Source organism: Mastomys coucha, unplaced genomic scaffold (genome assembly GCF_008632895.1).
Source record: "Mastomys coucha isolate ucsf_1 unplaced genomic scaffold, UCSF_Mcou_1 pScaffold17, whole genome shotgun sequence".
NCBI classification, from domain to species: domain Eukaryota; kingdom Metazoa; phylum Chordata; class Mammalia; order Rodentia; family Muridae; genus Mastomys; species Mastomys coucha.
Window position 1 is genome coordinate 28071670 of NW_022196899.1, and position 18441 is coordinate 28090110.

Consider the following 18441-nt stretch of genomic DNA (forward strand, 5'->3'; position numbering starts at 1 on the left):
AGGTCAGCCAAGTCTCCATACTTAATATCAGATCTGCTTTACAGTATCAGATATAAATTAGTAAAATCTTCTGTTCTTTGCTATGCATTTTGAGACATGGTTGAACTACATAGCCTAGGCTATCCTTGAACTTCTGATCTTCCTGTCTCCAGCACCAGAATATTGGGATCACAGATGTGTGCCACTGTTTCTAAATGCATTTTGCTTCTGAATGGAAATCTTTTTCTTAGAGCTTGGAAAATCATATGCAATTTTCTGCCCTAAGCCATCTATTTATTTTGCCATTTTCACTAGAAATTTTAATGTTATGTGGATAAAAAGGTATATTATTTAATGTTGAATTGTAGGACTATATAGGGTTTATAATAAATGCCTATATTAAACTCATTTTAAACGAGGAGTAAGAAAAGTACCTAAGAAATACAAGCTGTCTGAAAAATAAGGGTAAGAATTTCCAGCTTATAAAATATATCCCCTGCTTTGGTGAGAGCCTGCTGGTGTCTAGGTGTGTTGCTGCCCCCTGACCATCACCTCTACAGCTCCGCTGCTTGGAATCCTGCCCATTCCTACAGTTTTAGAGTAATTTCAGAAACTAGACCATGAATGATAAACTACAAAACAAAATCAGATGACTAACAAAGCCAAAAATCTGTTCATGGAAAAATATGGGGCAGAGCATGAGCAAGATGGTTGCATGGGAAAGGTACCTGCCACCAAGTCCGAACCTCTGAATTGGAACCCTGAGATCATTGTGGTGGAAGGATATGGGGGTCCTGTGACCTCTACACATGCTCTTGGACATACACATACACATGCACCAACACACACAATAAGTAAATAAATGAATAAATAAGTAAATAAATAGTAGATAAATAAAATAGAAGTAAAAGCAAAAAGATCAGGAGGAAATGCTAAGTATGATATGGGTACATTATGTGCATATAGTAAAATATATATGCATATAAAATATAATGAAACCCATTATTTAAGTAATTAGTATATGCTGATAAAAGGCTACAGTATGGAAAAATGAATAGTCATATATACATCTAGGAGACTAGAAAAGAAGTGACAGCTAGGACATTTGGAGTTAAAGAAGATAGAGCTATCGCCTAGGCAAGAACCCTTTTATGGGAGCAGAGCATGTAGAACTGGATCTTAGTAAATTTCAAAAGTTGGTTAAATCTTAAAAAATCAAAAATGACCAAATGGACTCAAAAGGACTAATAAAGTACAATCCTGTGACCTCATAAAATATCAAGCCACCAGCAAATAGCTTTGAAGTGTGGGAGGAAAGACGCAGACTGGGTTCTTTCCTTAGTAGCCTTCCATACACTCATGAGAACAAAGCATCCGTCTTTACAGAAATACAGTCTGTAGACTAGGAAAACAGACACTGCCTGCCCTCAACATTCATTTTGAAAATGACAGAGATTTGATATTAAGAATATTTGGAGAGGAGTAACAATAAAAATCTCACTAAATTGTGTTAACTCCTTAATGGTAGATTCTTGTCATGTGCATTGATATAAGGAAAGCATTTAAAGCCGTCCTTAAGCTAGGAATCAGAGGAGAAATGAAAATGCTATAGCGAGCATCCCGGTCAACGGTGAAATGCCCAAGGCTTTCCTTCACCATCAGCATCTGGAGACTAATACCCATGCTCAAAACTCCCATCAAACTACCAGCAGGGAAATGAGGGTGAGATCAATAAGAAGAAGGAGGATTAGGAAGTGAGAGAGCTGCAGCTCTCCTCACAGGTGACAGGGCACTCTGAAAATGCATCTGAAAGGAAGCCAGTGTTCAGATCAGCAGGCGAATTTGGCAAGATTGCCAGGAGAAAAATCATGCAAAAACTGGCAAAGTGCATTTTTATCCAATTAAAATGTAGGCATTTATGTTCTTTCTTTTAACATAAAAACACAGACAGACATGCTGAGATATAATAAAAAATACGTGGACCATTGATTTCTTTCAAGTTGATAACAAAAAAACTTAATTGATAGTTCAGCCACACACATACATAAATTCTATGAATAAAGGAAAAACCTTCCACTTCTCACCAGGAGATTTGATGCTCTCATCATGACTTTTGTGTATATAAGGACAGTTTGTGTAAGTTACTAGATGTCTCGACCACAAAATAAAATACCGGTAGATTCGTGTGTGTTAAGTTTCTATTCATCAAGCAAACATTTCAAAGGCAGAAACACGTCACTCTTTTGAAAGCACTTGTTACCAACACAAGTATTTTTAACTAAAAATACTAAAAATTAACACAATCTGATTTACTCTAATGTAACCAAGTTTTAAAGTTTGAGCATAGTATAAAAAAAAACACAATGAAATATGCCAAGCTCCTAAATAAAATAATAGTAAACTGCTTTTACCTGTTGATTAACATGACAATTTTTTTAAGTTAATAAGCTGGAAATGCCCAGGATCCAAGGTTGCAAAAATGTCTTCTTCTAAAAACCAATATGAAGTTACACATTATTCAGTGGAAAAATGACCTAAAAGATATCTAGATATTTCAAGGAGAGGCACTGGAATAGCTTACAAACACACATGAGAATCAGCAAGACACTGACTCTCTTACCACTGTTATTAGTCTGATAGTACCAAGTGCTTCTCAATGCCTGAATCAAATAGCACACTTCAGTATTCCTGGCTGAAACATTACTGCACCATTTCCATCTGAAACAAACCCCATATTAGTTGATACACTTGAAAATAAATAGCTGTCTAGCAACTCACCCCTTACTTATGTAACAAGAGATGTCTCCATCCATGTAAACATTGGAGATATACAGAAGAGATGTTTGAAGTGTAGCATCAAATGTAAACAAAGGAAAATGAAGATCTTGGGAATGACCATGTCTGTGTACATATACAACAATACGCAGGGCAGTTATGAGAGCGTGCTGTGCACACACAGCATAGATAAAACCTACAACATTTTGAACTCAGGCTGGGGATATGCACTTGTAGAGCTACCGAGAGGACCTGGATTCAAATCTCCATCTCCCACATGACAACACAGGCATGGTTGCATGTGCCTATAACTCCTGCGCTGTGGTAGCAATGACAAAGGTATCACTGGGGCTTGCTGGCAGCCACCCTAGCTCCAGATTTAGTGAGGGACCCTGTCTGAAGAAAACAAGGCGGAGAATGACAGAATAGGACATTGAATGCCCTGCTCTGGTCACTATACACATTCTCATAGACATGTGTACTAGTACATACATGTGCACATGCAACACATGCTTATACACACAATATAGGACATGTGTGTTCACCTACAACATAAGCATTGTGCACATACAACACACACACAAGATGCACACACCCAGTCTCACACACACACACACACACACACACACACACACACATTCAATATCAAGCTAAAAGTAAAAGACTTACAGAAGAAGTTGGGAAGGGTGGAAAGAAAAGCTTGATGGATCAGAGCCTGCCATGTGTCTGAGTGGAAATTCTGCATAGACCTTATTAACTGTATAGTTAACAGCTTAATAAAACAGAAAAACAGGTAACTGAAGAAGAAATATCAGGTCTCTGAGGCCTTGCCAAATGCAGGCCATTGTTGAAGGAAGGCATGTCCTGGAGCGGAGACAGAGGTACCACGGACTGGTATGACATCATAGGACAGAATGAGCCTGACTATTTAGTATCTCACCTGCCAGCTGCAGAGGCCCCATAATGTGCAGAGTGGATTTCAAAGCTCTGCTCAAGGACAGGTTTTACTTTGTTTCCTCTCTCAGTAAAAGGGAGCAATCTGGGTAGATGCTAAGGTTCTCCCGAAATCCTGGTTCTGTGCTGTCATGTGGACACCTAGTCAAGCTGTTGCCGTCCTGGAAGTTGGGGAAACACATTGTTGCATGGAAGGGTGGGAAATGAGTCTTGTGATATCATTTCACTGTTTTTCTTCACTGTTCCGAACCCTGTAAACTGTTTATACATCTAGTCATTATTAAGTATCCTTAGCAGCCCCACCTCCAATCCATGAGATGGCTCTGCTGACAGCAGGTTTAACAAAACAGGATGAGGTTAGTGTGTATGAGTTTCCAGCAGTCTTAAGAACACAGTGCTTGGAAACTATTCTCTTTATTTGCAATAAGGCTGTACGAAGGGGCTAGTGGTGCAGAATGAGAGAGGTCAGTCTAAGGCAGCTCCAACGCCTGGCTGTGAACATCTGGGGAACCCTCAACTCACTCAGCCTTGGTCAGAGAAACTTCTTTGTGCAGAGGACAGCAGTTAACACAGAGACCCATAACTGGTCAAAGTCCTGAGAGTGATTGTGAGTGCTCAGCTCTAAGCAGGTCATCTGTATGCTTAAATGCTCTATCATTTCAGGCTACTTGGGCCATGTATGGGCTATTGTTTGAAAGAAAGAAAAAATACGTATAATGTATTTTACATTGTTGTGCCTTCATCTTCTGAGTAAATCTGGGGATGATTTGATGAGGAGTGAGCACACCCACTTTTCGCACACACCACAGACATACCTGTGGCTAAAGAGTTGAAATTGTCGTGTGGAGAGTAGTTGTCAACAGCTGTCTTCCTTATGGTTCATAGGAAATGAAAAATACATTATATGTCTGATTAATTCTATAAATAGGTTGTGTTCAGATAGTCTTATAATATTAATCTAATGCATTTTAGATGTTTTAATTTGGGGATACATTTAGTATAATGTAGAAAAAGACTTTACAGCATTTTTATACATAAACATGAAATTTATTGTAGAAAATTACTTAAACCAAATATTTTAATCTAGGACTTGGATTTATTCTGTTCCTTGGCTCTATTTTTGTGTTGCTCTTGAGAATATAGACCCCCAAATTAATTGCTAATAAAGCAATAAATATACCTTCTGCACTGACATTCTTATGGAGTGTGTACCTATGAAGTCACACACATACAAACACACACACACACGTTCTTCCTGTGATATGTGGGACTACAACACACAATGGCTTTTGCATCATTTTTTTAAGCACTTTTACTTTTTCCTCTGACATTGGTACCAGAGTTGCTACCAATGACTGATACTTTGGGGGTTAAATAATTAGTGGAGATACAACCAGGACACTAAGTAATGATGAAGTTTTCTGAATGGGTGACAGATAAATCCAGTTAGGCTGTATTCAAAGTTCTTTTATAATCAAATCATTTGTCTAACTGGACCAGGAAAGGATGATTTGTTTTTATTGCTGAATAATATTTTGTGAAGGAAGAAATTCTTTGGTCAGTGTGACAGTCCTCAAGTTTGAACTTTTAGGTATCCTTATTTGTATTAGGGTAAGTAGATAGATGGTTTGGGGATTCGAGGTTCCTAAGAGTTTTATTTGCTTCATTTTGTTCTAAAATAATTTTCTTTTCCAATTGTGCATCCTATGTGTTCTACTTCAGATTTCAACTGTGAATCCATGTTCAGGCGTATCTTATGTGTTATGTGCTCAGTACTGCTACCTTTTCTAAGGAAACAGGGTCCTTGTTATTCCTTTTGCAAAGCACAGAGGAGTTTTTAAAAATGGGTTGGGGAGCACCCTAACAGAGGCAAAGGGGAGGAAGGAGAGGGTGGATGTGGGATGAGGGGTTTCTGGAGGGATAACTGGGAAGTGGGATATCATTTGAGATGTAAATGAATGGAGTGATTAATAAATATATATATAATATGTAAAATTTTATATTTTTAAAATTGGTAGCATACTATTCTTTGTTTTTACCTGTGCTCTTATAGCTTTAATTCATAGCTCTTAGTCCAACATTTGGTGTGTCTGGCAAAAAAAATAATAATAATAATTAAACTTGGAGTAAAAAAACAAAACCAAAAACCAACCAACCAACTAGATCAAAAATCCATCTGAATCACCACATTGTTCTTGAAACCAGGTGACACAGCCCAGTCCGTGAAGCCAGTTTACTCAAGTGATTTTCCTCCCGTGCCCTATGGAGGGTGTGGGTGCATGGGAAAGAGCAGCCCCCTGCATGACATCGCAGTGTCTACTGCACTTAATCAGGATGGGAAAATTATTTTAGAATTATAGTGAGGAGTAGGGAAGAAAGTTAGCATTCAGAAAAACGTCGAAGACGGCAGTTTCTAATGATGGTAGTTAAGACCCAAAGCTAATACAGAACTTTATTTTTAATCCCCTTTCCTTAACTCCAGGATCTAGGAGCCTTAAATTTGGATTATGAAAGTGATAAAGGGTGGGGTTCTTATGGAGGGTTTAAAGAAATCGCCTACAGAGCAGAGGTTAAAAAAGTCCCCTGTGTTTTGAATTCACTGAGACTATCTGTCCTGTACAAAGCTGCTTTTCTTCTCTGCTCGGATTTCCCCCTCACACTCTTTCTTGTGTCTTTTCCCCCTTCTCAACCTCAAGGTGACCTGCTCCTCGTGGTGGGTAAGTGACAACTGGCAGGGACCACCCGGCTGGCCCACCACTGCAATGGCCCCGTCCCGCGGGGTTCAGGAAGCCCCCCATTTAGAACGCTTTGTATTTTTGTTACAATTGTTCCCTCAGCCCTGGATGAAAAACACACAGGAACAATAGAGCCGAGAGAGATTTAAAATATCTGAATGCATAATAATTCCACCCAGACCCAAGAAGAAATGCACAGACCCACACATACGCGCGCGCGCGTATACACACACACACACACACACACACTAACAAAAACCATTCCTCAGAATGTGTGAACCTAAATTTTCAGTCAGTTTGGAAGCATTTTCTTTCTTTCTTTCTTTTCTTTCTTTCTTTCTTTTCTTTCTTTCTTTCTTTCTTTCTTTCTTTCTTTCTTTCTTTCTTTCTTTCTTCCCTTCTTCCCTTCTTCCTTCCTTCCTTCCTTCCTTCCTTCCTTCCTTCCTTTCTTTCTTTCTTTCTTTCTTTCTTTCTTTCTTTTTCTTTCTTTTTTTCTTCCTTTCTCTCTGTCTCTCTTTCTCTTTCTCTTTCTTCCTTTCTCTCTCTCTCTCTCTCTCTCTCTCTCTCTCTCTCTCTCTCTCTCTCTCTCTCTCTCTCTCTCTCTCTCTCTCTTTCTCTCTCTCTCTCTCTCTCTTTCTGTTTTCCATTTTCTAGGCCACTTGGCAATAAGACAGCATTTAATTACCCGTAACCATGAACACTGTGGGGAGAGAATGTGGGTTGCGATCTAGTCAGAAACAGTCTGAGGCCAGAAAGTGTCTGGGATCCTTGACGCTGTTTTTATCTGGACTTCTACTGATACTGCGTCTTCCTGTCCACGCAGTTTCTCTTCCTTCCTCAGCTGTTTTTGGTAGGGGCTTGTGGTCTCCATCATTTTCTCTGCATTATTTTCCCTTTTAAAAGTCACACCTTCATGAAGACACAGTCAGGTTTTGTTGGGTTTTTTTTGTTTTGTTTTTTGTTTGTTTGTTTGTTTGTTTTGTTTTTTGGTATTTTTGTTTTGTTTTGTTTTGCGAGCAGAAAGGGAAAAGTGGAAGGGACCAAGACAGAAAACTATTTTGTTCAGGAAATAATTACCCAAAATTGGACTATTTTTCCCCCAGCAATGTGAATTGTAATCACATTAATGAGATCACATTTTACAGTAGAAGGGACTTTTAGAGGAAGCATGATAAAACAGGCTTCCCTGAAACCCAACGCTCCTGGAAATACAGCAGCTTCATGTGAATAGAATCCATATTAGGGATCTGTTGCTCTTTCTGGCTTTAAGAAAGTGCCCTCCCTCTCTGCTTGGCCATGGCTGGCAGCCTTTAGCTATTTTCTTTTTCAGTAATATTGTAGTACTCCAGCATTCATTTTAAAGATAGATGGACCCCCCTCCCCCGTAAAGAAGAACATTGTGGGGGAAAAAAAACACTGGATGTGATTTCAAAAAATGTCAAAATATGTCAAACGTAGATACCACTCAAGGGTTTCATTAGCTGAAGCTTTAGTGATAAGTGTCATCTTGTCAAAGACCCACCCATCTCTTCCAATACATTACCAAATGTACTAATTTCCTCGCCAAGCTTGCTGTTTATTGTATAGCTGAAATTGAAAATGGTCGGTAATGGAGTGAGCTTCAATCCAAGACCAATTCTGAATCTAAATTACTTGCTTCTTTCAATAGCATCGACAGAGCAGAGCTCTGTGCACCTTGTACCTAATCAACCCTCACCATGACCCTAAATTCAGCAGTCTTCAGAGATTAATAATAAAATCCTCAGTTCAAACAATGATTTGCCCTGAACAAGCTGCCCATTTCTTATGCTGAGAAGGAGAGAATGTGACATTATTTTTTTTTAAAGCTCTCTGTGTTGTGGCCCACCGTTTATTTTTGATCTCTGACCCCAGATGCAGCTGATTACAAATCACACAAGCTTGAAGAATTTTTTGAGACTGGGGGAGTGGTGAGGAGACCCTTTGTCAGTATGTAGTATGTGGATATGTACTACACTAACCCTCCAAGCTGTGGTTTTCCTGAGTGAGATACAGTTTAGTGATATTTGAAAGTTTTTTTAAAGAAGAACATGGAAAACATGTTCTAAAAAAAAAGCTATCTTTGTACTGATGACTCAGACTAGACAATAAGAACAAACTCTCTGGAAAAGTTAAAAAGAGGGCTACTTTCTATGATTAAAAAAAATCAGATTTGGAGAACATAATATTAAGAATTGAGCCCAAAGTTATTTGAGTGAAAAATACTTACCCCTCTCTCTTTTCCATCTGCCTGCCTTCCTATCTGTCTGTCAGTTTAGCTCACAGCTACTGAATGAAATGACCAGATACTTTTGCTCATCTTTACCCAAAAAATTCATTTATATTCAATATCATATGTATGTATGTATGTATGTATGTATGTATGTATGTATGTATCCCCTAGTTTTTAAGATATATACCCTCTAGCTTCCTTTTAATCAACTTGTAAAGTGTTTGTCATGTGGTTCCGGGGATAGAGGGTTTCAATCTCTGCTCTTCATGACATCTGGGATTTGGAGAAAGGCCCTGAAACAAAGCAGAAGAAAGATAGACATTCAGACCCCTAAATACTGCTTGGATTCCTCAGCAAGTATGGTCCCGTACCTGGGACCCTGGGGAGGAGGGATGACACCTGCACAGGAACCCTCTGAGGACCATTAATGTTCCTGCTGCTTTCAGAAGGATACTCTCCCTGGGGATGAGGCTAGGTGACAGAATGGGTCTCTGGGAGATTCTTCTGACCCTTGAATGCATTTTTTTAAATGCCCAACAGCAATAATGGCCATTTAAGTATTGATTATATAATATGTCTGCTGAGGTGGCAAGTGCATTATTGTTCAAGAGGCTGGGGGATGAGAAACTAGGTTATCTATGGACTCTTTCAGCCAATGAGCATTTCTTCAGCAAATGTCACACACAAAGCTATCTGAAACCTTGTTTGGCTGTGTTCTGTGATTCCAGTTGATGGCTAATACAATGAGATGGCAGGCATGTCCCAAGGCCTTTGAGGGTGGCCTCATGTTTACCGTGGTATAGGCATAATTACTTTATCACCTCCAGGGGACAATAGTCTTATGGAAGTTGCTTCCTGAGGAAGGCTAGGGAAAGGCCATAGTGTTGCCCCATTAGCGTACCCAGATGCTAATTAGGATGATGAATTGGTTAAGTAGATGTTGAAAGGCAGGTAGGACATAATCTAATACTTTGCCTTTCATCCAAAAAACTACAATAGATGGTATATAGTAAGTCTGCCGTGTGTGGCATCAGCAGTGGGGCACTAGGCTTTTATTACAGCCTGAATTACATCCTCTGTGTGGGGACGGTAGACATCCCATCATGTATTAAGAATTCAGCTGAGATCACAGACTCCGTTCACCTAACCCTTGTGTGGTGTGGTGAGACCGACTTTTGGTTACTGTATATCAAAGCGGGTCTAGCCGGCTAAACAGTGATTGATCCTTTCCCCTCTTTCAAGTCCTTCCTTCAAAAATAGCTTTAAAGCAATCATCTAATAAGTGTCAGAATAGAAGGCAGAGAATGTCAGTGTAAGCGCTAGTCAGATGTCTACACAGGCTAAATTTTCTGCAAGATGTTCAATGACCAAACAAGGTTTTTAGAGTAAATGCTTATCATATCCTAAGAGGCAAGGAATACTGGGTGGACTGCAGAGATGTGATGATGATGCAGAGGTTCAAAGTCATGTAAGGCTGAACAGGGAATTCTGCTAAGGAAAATTCACGCTAATTCTATGTACACACAAGATTAAGAGGAAGAATGTCCCTGTTTCTACATACACAGGATCTATGGTATTTTCATAAGACTTATCCATCAGACTGCATGTCCATTGCTGGTCAGAAGTGTTAGAAGCTAGTGGAGAATATGCCATGTTCCTGTCTTGGTGATCCTTGGTACAGCTGTCAAGGTGCAGCATCTTTTGCTCTGGTTGGACAACAAGCCGTTGTTCCTGGGAGACTCTCTAGTGATCTGTACTAGATTAAGCTCATAATATTTCAACAATTGTTTCATTGAATGACCTTGTTTTAGAAAAGAGGTCATCCAAGAAAGAAATATACTCATTCAAAAACAAAATACAAAACTAAGTTTTGGGTTTTTTTTTTTTAATGTTGGCCAAAATCTGTTAATTTTGACTCCTACAGAACATCTAGATCTCCAACCACACTTGGTACTTAAGCATCTGCCCTTGCCTCAAAAAGTGTCTTTCCATCTTTCTCTTCAGGGACAGGTCAAAGATCTTCCCTCTGTGTACTTCCTTCTTCCTTCACCTGACTCTGCACAGTCATTGACCTTCACTTGGCATGTATTTCAGTCTATGGCACATTACTAGCAACACCTTTACCCAGAAGCCAAACACTCAGGATTCCTTTGTTTTATTCTACCTTACCATCTCCTATCCGAGCCCCCATCTCCAGGTTAATATGTGTTCACTGATGATTGAATGGGGTTGAGAGATTTATTTGGGTGTCATCAAGGATGTTGTGAAATGCATGACTTCCTGGTTTGGAATGCTGAAGAAACAAAGAAACCCTTTCAGCTCCAAGAAGGCAGGTTGAGATGCTGATGCCTCAGCTACTCTTGTGGGGAATTTGCTCTCTTTGGCCGAACACCAAAGCCTGCCTCCTGCAGACCCATCACACATAGCTAATTTCCACTCTCCCCAGGGACCAAGACAGAAAAACAAAAGAGGGAGGAAGTAGGCATTTCAGAAGAGTAACCCACCCACCAAGAGCCAGTTGAAAGGGGGAAAAGAGGAGGGGAGGGCAGAGATTGCGTGTGCACATGTGTGTGTGTGTGTGTGTGTGTGTGTGTGTGTGTGTGTGTGCATTATCAATGCACAATTTAAATTGTGTTTTACCATACATCCTCTCTGTTTGGTCCAACCAACTCTCTGGACTTGCAATACCTGCTGAAGACTAGTCCAGACGCCAAGGCTCATTGCCAGTGGAATAGTCAGACACTGTCAGTGTTTTGCTAAAGACCCTGGGCCACTTCACTTCTAAGCCTTTCACTCCCAGTATCTGGGTATCCATGAACCAGGAGATGCTCCTGGAAACTCAGTCAGGCAAGAACAAGAGTATCACTATGCTGACCTCTGCTCAGCCTGTTTCTCCCTTTTCACTCATCTTTCTCAAAGACAACTGACTTCGGCTTCAAATAGGTGAAGAATTAGGGCCCAGCCCTCTCACAAGTTTGGCCTCTTAGTCTTATTCTGTGTGCAAACCAGAGTTGAGCCAGTCACTTTGGCAGTCTCCTATAATCCCGATATTTGGGAATTGAGGAAGGAAGATCGTGGCAGAACTTCATAGCAAGCTCAATGCTTGTCTTGATTACATGAAGCTGCCTCAAAATCAACTTCCCATCTGTCGGTAATGTATTTGTAACTTACAAGTAGTAAAGTAAAACAGATTTGTGCACTCCTATGTAAACTTTCATAGGAGGGTGGAACTGTCGCAGCTCAGTTTTAAGATTGGCACTTAATTGTTACTGCTGGCAAGTATTTCTCAAATGAATTTTGTTTTCTTCATGGTCTTTTGGCTACGATGGTCTTGTGTCTAGATGGCTTCCTATCTAATATTATACAGGCTGCCTACAGTGATCTTTCTAAAACTAGAAATTGAAACAAGATACCCTCTTATAGGTCCTCTCCCCATCTCTCAAACTGCAGAAACCCATTCGATCATTCTTAAGGATCAATAATAATAAAAATAATAATAAAAAGTCATTTAGCCTGGAAGAGCTTCTATAATCCATCTAGCTGGAGCTGAAGTCTCACAGGTTATATCTGTGAGAAGCAGCTTTTCCCACAGCTCTTGATGTTGGGCTCTCCTTCTGTAGATCTTCTAATTACTGAGGCTGGGCTTGGCCACGTGATTTACTTGGCCACTAGAACATGAGCATATACCATTCAAGAAGAACAACCTGGGCGCATGCTTACCTGTAAGGGCTTTCCCTCTCTAACTCTACTGACCCCTTTAAAGGGTAGCTTAGCACAGTCTCTTTTGAACCAGCCATCATGGACTTCTCAACTGAGCCAGCCTGAGGCCAATGAAAGTGTACATCCAGGCAGGTCTACCAGAAAGCATTCAGGTGACCAGCAACAGTAAGCAGTGCCATTAGTGCTAACACAGATGACTTACAGAGTAGTGCCTTTGTATTCTACAAAAACAAGAACTTTGTTTCTGTGTAAAAACTATCTTTTTTACTTTCTCTCTCTTTTCTTCTTCCTTCCTTCCTTCCCTTCTTTTTTTCTTTCCTTCCTTCCTTTCTCCCTTCCTTTCCTCCCTTTCTCCCTCTTCCTTCCTTCCTTCCTTCCCCTCCTCTCTTTCTTTCTTTCTTTCTTTCTTTCTTTCCTTCTTTCTTTCTTTCTTTCTTTCTTCCAATAACCAAGTCTAGCCTATAACTCACTGTGTAGCTGAGGATAACTCTGAATATCAGACTTTTCTGCCTTCACCTCCCAAGTACTTTGAATAAGGCCATGTGACACTACACTTGGTTCCTAGTGTGCTGGGTTTTGTGTGCTAGGCAATCCCTCGAAGAGCAGAGATACACCTATAGCTCTTCGCCACATTCCCATGCTGCTTGGTGATAGACTCTCCATCTCTCTGCCTATCTGTCCTTTTTCCTAGGGGACATCAGTCAAAGTGCTCAGTAAAAGTAAAATGGATACTCTCAAAGAAACAAAAAAAAACAAGCCACAAAACCTGTGACAACAAGCACCAAGACCAATGTTTTCCTGATTTAAATTTTAAATAGAAATGAATGGGCATTGCTGATTTGATGGAGGTAAATAATGGTTTTTATACAACTGCCCACATAATCCAATCTACTGAAGAAAATACCTGCGACTGCGAAGACTCAGCCAGTCTTTAGTAAACATGTTTATCTACTAAGTTAGCTGAAGAAGCTAGACAGTAGCTCCACACTATGTGGCTTAGGAGAGGCAGGAGGAAGGGCAGCAGGCCGGCCAACAGCTTGGGGCTGGAGCTGTGGCTCAGGGGTGGGATGTAAGTGTAGCATGAATGAAGCCTTCCATTCAACCCCTTGCACAGCACCCACAATACAGCTTTACTCTGATTCAGTAGAAGTCCATTTCTGGAAGATCAACCCATACAAATAATCTAATACAGAAAATAGGCACTAGAGCATTAGTGGAAATAAATCAAATTGCCATCACCAGGAACTTGGCTTAGTTAGGTTGGTTAGGTGCATCCATTCATGTGGCCACAGCTGTGAGGAGTGAATGCAGAAGAGCCATTGGGACATAAATAAGAGGGGTCAGATTACAGTGACTATAAATTAGCCATGCATGTGCCCATGGGATTTCAGAAAGCCGTGTACTCCTACCTTTCATTTGATCTTATTATTTTTATTATTTAAAATGTTAGCAGACCATACATATACCTTGATGGTACAGCGTAACGGACAATTCTGATGGGTCTTCAGTCTAAGCCTCTACCAGAGGCTGACCTCTGGTCCTCCCGGCTGCTCCATCAGAATCCGGGCATCATGGCGCTCCACCATCTGCTTCAGTCTGCCTCTTTCGTCAATATTCATGAGTCTGCTTTGCAGGGGTTTTAGACTTTGTTTAAAGAAGTGGCTTTAGTGACTTACTGATTGGGCTGATATCTGCCTGTACACACAGCATTCTCAGGGCCACAGTGCTAGTCTGTGTCAGAGAAGATTGAATATGTCCCAGTACTCATTTATTTTCAGAGGGAAATTTAATTTTTTCTTCATTTTAATTTTAATTAGTATACAAAGTATTAGTTTTATGCAAGTTCAAGAATAATTTGTCTGATAATCCCTCTCCTTCACAGCTTCCATATCCTCCACTCCACCCTTCCCCTTAAGTCCTTTCTCATCCACTTTTATGTCACATGTGATCTATTAAGTCCCATCTCCAATACTTCTTTTCTCCATCTCTGGCTACATGACCTTTATAAAGACACATACACACACACTCACACAAACATACAGACACATTCATACATACTCACACACACATACTCACACACACATGTAGACATACTCACACACACACATACACACATACACACACACACACACACACACACACACACTTTTAAACCTAGGATCTGCAAATAGAGAAAGAACACGTTATTTTTGTCCTTAAGGGTCTGGGTTACCTTACTTAATATAATATTTTCCAAAGCCATTTATTGTACTACAAATTTGAAATTTTCTTGCTTCTTGGGGGTGGGGTGGGGTGGGGTTGTTTTTTGGCATTTGTTTGTCTTGTTTTGTTTTGTTTCTCATTAAAATTCCACTGCATGTATGTACTATATTCATTTTGTCCACTTGTCTGTTGATAGACAACTAGGATCACCCCATTCTCTTGGTAAGACAACTACAGCAACAGTGAATATGGATGTACACATATCAATGGATCACACTTAAAGGCCTGTGGCCTACAGAGAGATTACTTTCAAATCCTAGGCACAGGTCCCCCAAACACTGCGCAGTAGAAGGTAGGCTGAGATCTCAGTAACTTACCTCTTCCTGTAGGTCTGAAGACTTCCCAAACTTCTAGTTGTTGGGACCATCACAAGCTTAGAAAATTAGTCATTCTGTGTCCTTTTCCCACATGTCTACAAAGGTCATCAAGGCCTGTTCTTGATAATGGTTCCCTGATTAGGCCCTTCCCCGTGAGCTCCCTGCAGCCATGACAGGTTCTCCCTGTCTTCTTGCTGCCTGTCTTTTCCTCACTGGCTAGGCCTGTTGTTCCAGGATCATCTCTAGATCCAGATTTGCTTTGTGGTTTCCAGAACAGATTATTCTGTGCATCTCATTGCCAACTGTACTGGGTGGGCTGCAGCTCTCAGAACACTGCCTGGTGTGGCCCACACTGACTCCAGCTTAGTCAAGGGAGTTTGCTATACTTCTCCAGCATCACAAAGTCTGTCTCCAAAACAGCATCCAGCAGGAGCTCGGGGCAGCATGGGACAGTCTACCTCCTCCAAGGCCAAGCAGGAAAAGGATCTTCTTTGGGACATTTTGCACTTGGAGTCTCTGGGGGCCTTTTACTCGAAAATGATGTGCATGTGCTTCCTCCAGCAAAGCCCTTCTCAGAAGGCAAAGTGCATTCCCAGTCCCTTACCCTGCTCCTGATGCCTACGTGTGTTAGGATTCTGTTCAGAGATGGTCAGAATCACACAGATGTTGTTTATTTACTTTTATAATCAACATGAAAATCTTTGTCACGTGCCTCAGTAATAGGCAAAATTATTCTGTAGCGACAGGCATAAGTGGAAAAGGGAAATAGGACTCTCCTCCTGGCTTGGCTAGATATACTTGACACCATGTATTTATATTTAAGGTATAGGACATGACATTTTGATCCATGCATGTACAGTTTAATGAGTTCATCCACAGGTCTGTCCCTGCACTGTGGAGTTTACTGTAACACTCAGCACATCCCAGGTGTATATTAGTGCACAATAGTGTTAGGTGGGTTACCATCTGAACACTGGCGTCATGCACAAGGGAACATCATGTCCTTGTATGGTATTCCTCACCTCCTAGCCTAACAGCCAGCATTGCATTCCCAGCATTTATGAACTTGAATAGTTAAGAAGCCACATCTAAGCAAGATCCATGGTATTTGTCTTACCCTGTCTGGTTAATTTCATTTAGCACAAAGTTCTCTGCATTTATTCGTGATGTATCAAGTAATAGACTGTCCTTATTCCAATATTGGATTATCTATCATCTACCAATTTATCATTTATCTATATCACCCATATGTCTGTTAATTATCTATGTCATCCATATGTCATCTCTATCATCTATATATTTCCATCTACATATAGATCTGTCATATCTATGTGTCTATTTATTGATTACTATTTTCCCATTAATCTACCAGCTATCATTATTTATTCATCATCTGTCTGTTATTTATTTATCATTCATTTCTCTACCATCTGTCTATATATCTGTCATCCACCTATATTATCTGTATATCTATCTCATGTGTGATCTGTCTACCTATTATCTATCACTATTATCTCTCCTAATACACACTAATACACATGTATGACTCTGTCCTCAGTGGTAGAGTTGCTCCATGGAGAAGTTCTGCTTTAGCTTTCAGTGTCATATTCCTTGCCATAACAGCTGCGCCCATTTATGTCTACAGCACTGATGTCAAATGTTAAGAGTTCCTTTAAGTTCATATCTCACAAAAGCTTCCTTTATTGATTTGCATTTCCTTGTTACTGTACTTATGAGCAATTTGTATGGTCCTTTAGAGAAATGGTTGTGTAGGTCCTTCACCCACCTTAAAACTTTTGTTGTTGTTTATTTTGCTACAATTTCTGTTTTGTTGTTGTTGTTGTTGTTGTTTTGTTGTTGTTCTTTTTGGTTTTGACCTGTTGGACCACTGTGTGTACTTTGGAGTTTGGAGTTTGACATTACAGACACCCAGCTTAAGTAAGCAATGTCCCCTCCTGTGCCTGACACCTTTCCTTGTTGATGGTGAGCTGCTCATCTCAGTTTCATGCTCTCTCACGTCAGCTGCCTGTCATGTCAGTTGCCTGGGGTTGCGTGCATCCACAGCTGGTTCCCACACGATTCCCTCTGCTTGTACACTGGGGTCTAACATCCACTTTGATTTCACTTTTCTATGTCATGACAAGGGTTCAGTTACATTCTTCTACGTGTGGTACCCTATTTTCTGTACAATCCGTCAAGGCTATGAGTTCTTGGTGCCTGTGTCAAACACTAACAGACCATATCTATAGGATTTATTTCTGGTTCCCATCATTCTGCTCACCTGCTTTGCCGGCACGGCCAGACTGTTGTGATTGCCATAGCTATGTATTATTTTGAAATCAGCAATTACAGTGCTCCTACCTTTGTTCTTCTTGCTGACAACTGCTCTGTCCACTCAGCATCTTAGGTGGTTCCATATGAATTTTAAGATTATTATTTTTTATCTTCATGAGAAAGAAGCTGGGATTTTGTTAGGCATTGCACTGAGTTGGCAGGTGCTCTGGATAGCATGAAATTTTAACACTATTCTTCCAGTTTGTTAATATAGAATATCTTTTTGTGCCCTCAGTTTTTCCACGAGCATTTTATACTTCAGCACACAGGTCTTCCTCCTCTTTGGTTACATTTGGTACTAAGTCCTTTATTGCTGTTGCTGTTGCACATGGACATATTGACTTAATTTTATTTTCAGATAGAGGGTTCTTTCTGTTCATATGAAAATGAACAGAATTTTACATGTAGATTTTGTTTTGTGTGACTTCACTGAGTTTATTTAATAACTCTTGCAGACTTTTATAAAAAAACTGTGTACAAACATGACATGGTCATATACAGATATTTTATTTAACCCTGCTCACTTAAATGCCTTTTTCATTCATTCATTCATTCATTCATTTTTGCTTGTATAATTGCGTTGGCTACAGTACTCACTGCTCTGTAGAGCTGCGGAAAAGAACCCTTTCCTCAAACCGGCCTTTAACAGGAAAGCTGCTAAAGCTCCACCCCATTCAACATTGTTAACTGTGTACATTTTCAATCATAGCCTTACTGTATTGTAGTAAATCCCTTCTGTGCCTATTTGTTAAGAGTTTCATCATGAATGAATGTTAAACTCAAAATAATCATGAAGGGTGCTTTTACTTTGTTAATAGGTTTTGCCTGGTTGGCCATCCTTGCATTCCAGAGATGGATTCCATTTGACTATAAGACACATCTGCTAATATGTAGTTGTATTTACTTATGTTTACTTGAGGACTTTACATCTAAGTTCATTAGAAGTACTGGCCTGTGATTTTTGTTCTTATGTTGCCTTTGGCATTGATGCTGATGTCTCAGCAGGAGTTGTGAGGTGCTGCTTTTTCTTTTTCTTTTTCTTTCTTTCTTTCTTTTTTTTTTTTGAGAAGTCCAGAGACATCCAGCCATTTGGAGATTTGTTTTAGTTGAGATT

General features: G+C 40.1%; 1 long non-coding RNA gene across 1 annotated transcript in view; it reads right to left on the reverse strand.

Moving 5' to 3' along the window:
* Window positions 1-8863: 8863 nt before the first annotated feature.
* Window positions 8864-18441, reverse strand: part of LOC116095087 — a 33986-nt gene continuing 24408 nt past the window's right edge. The window contains exon 3 of the long non-coding RNA XR_004120436.1: window positions 8864-8987. This is a non-coding gene — a long non-coding RNA (uncharacterized LOC116095087). The remainder of the gene's footprint in view (window positions 8988-18441) is intronic.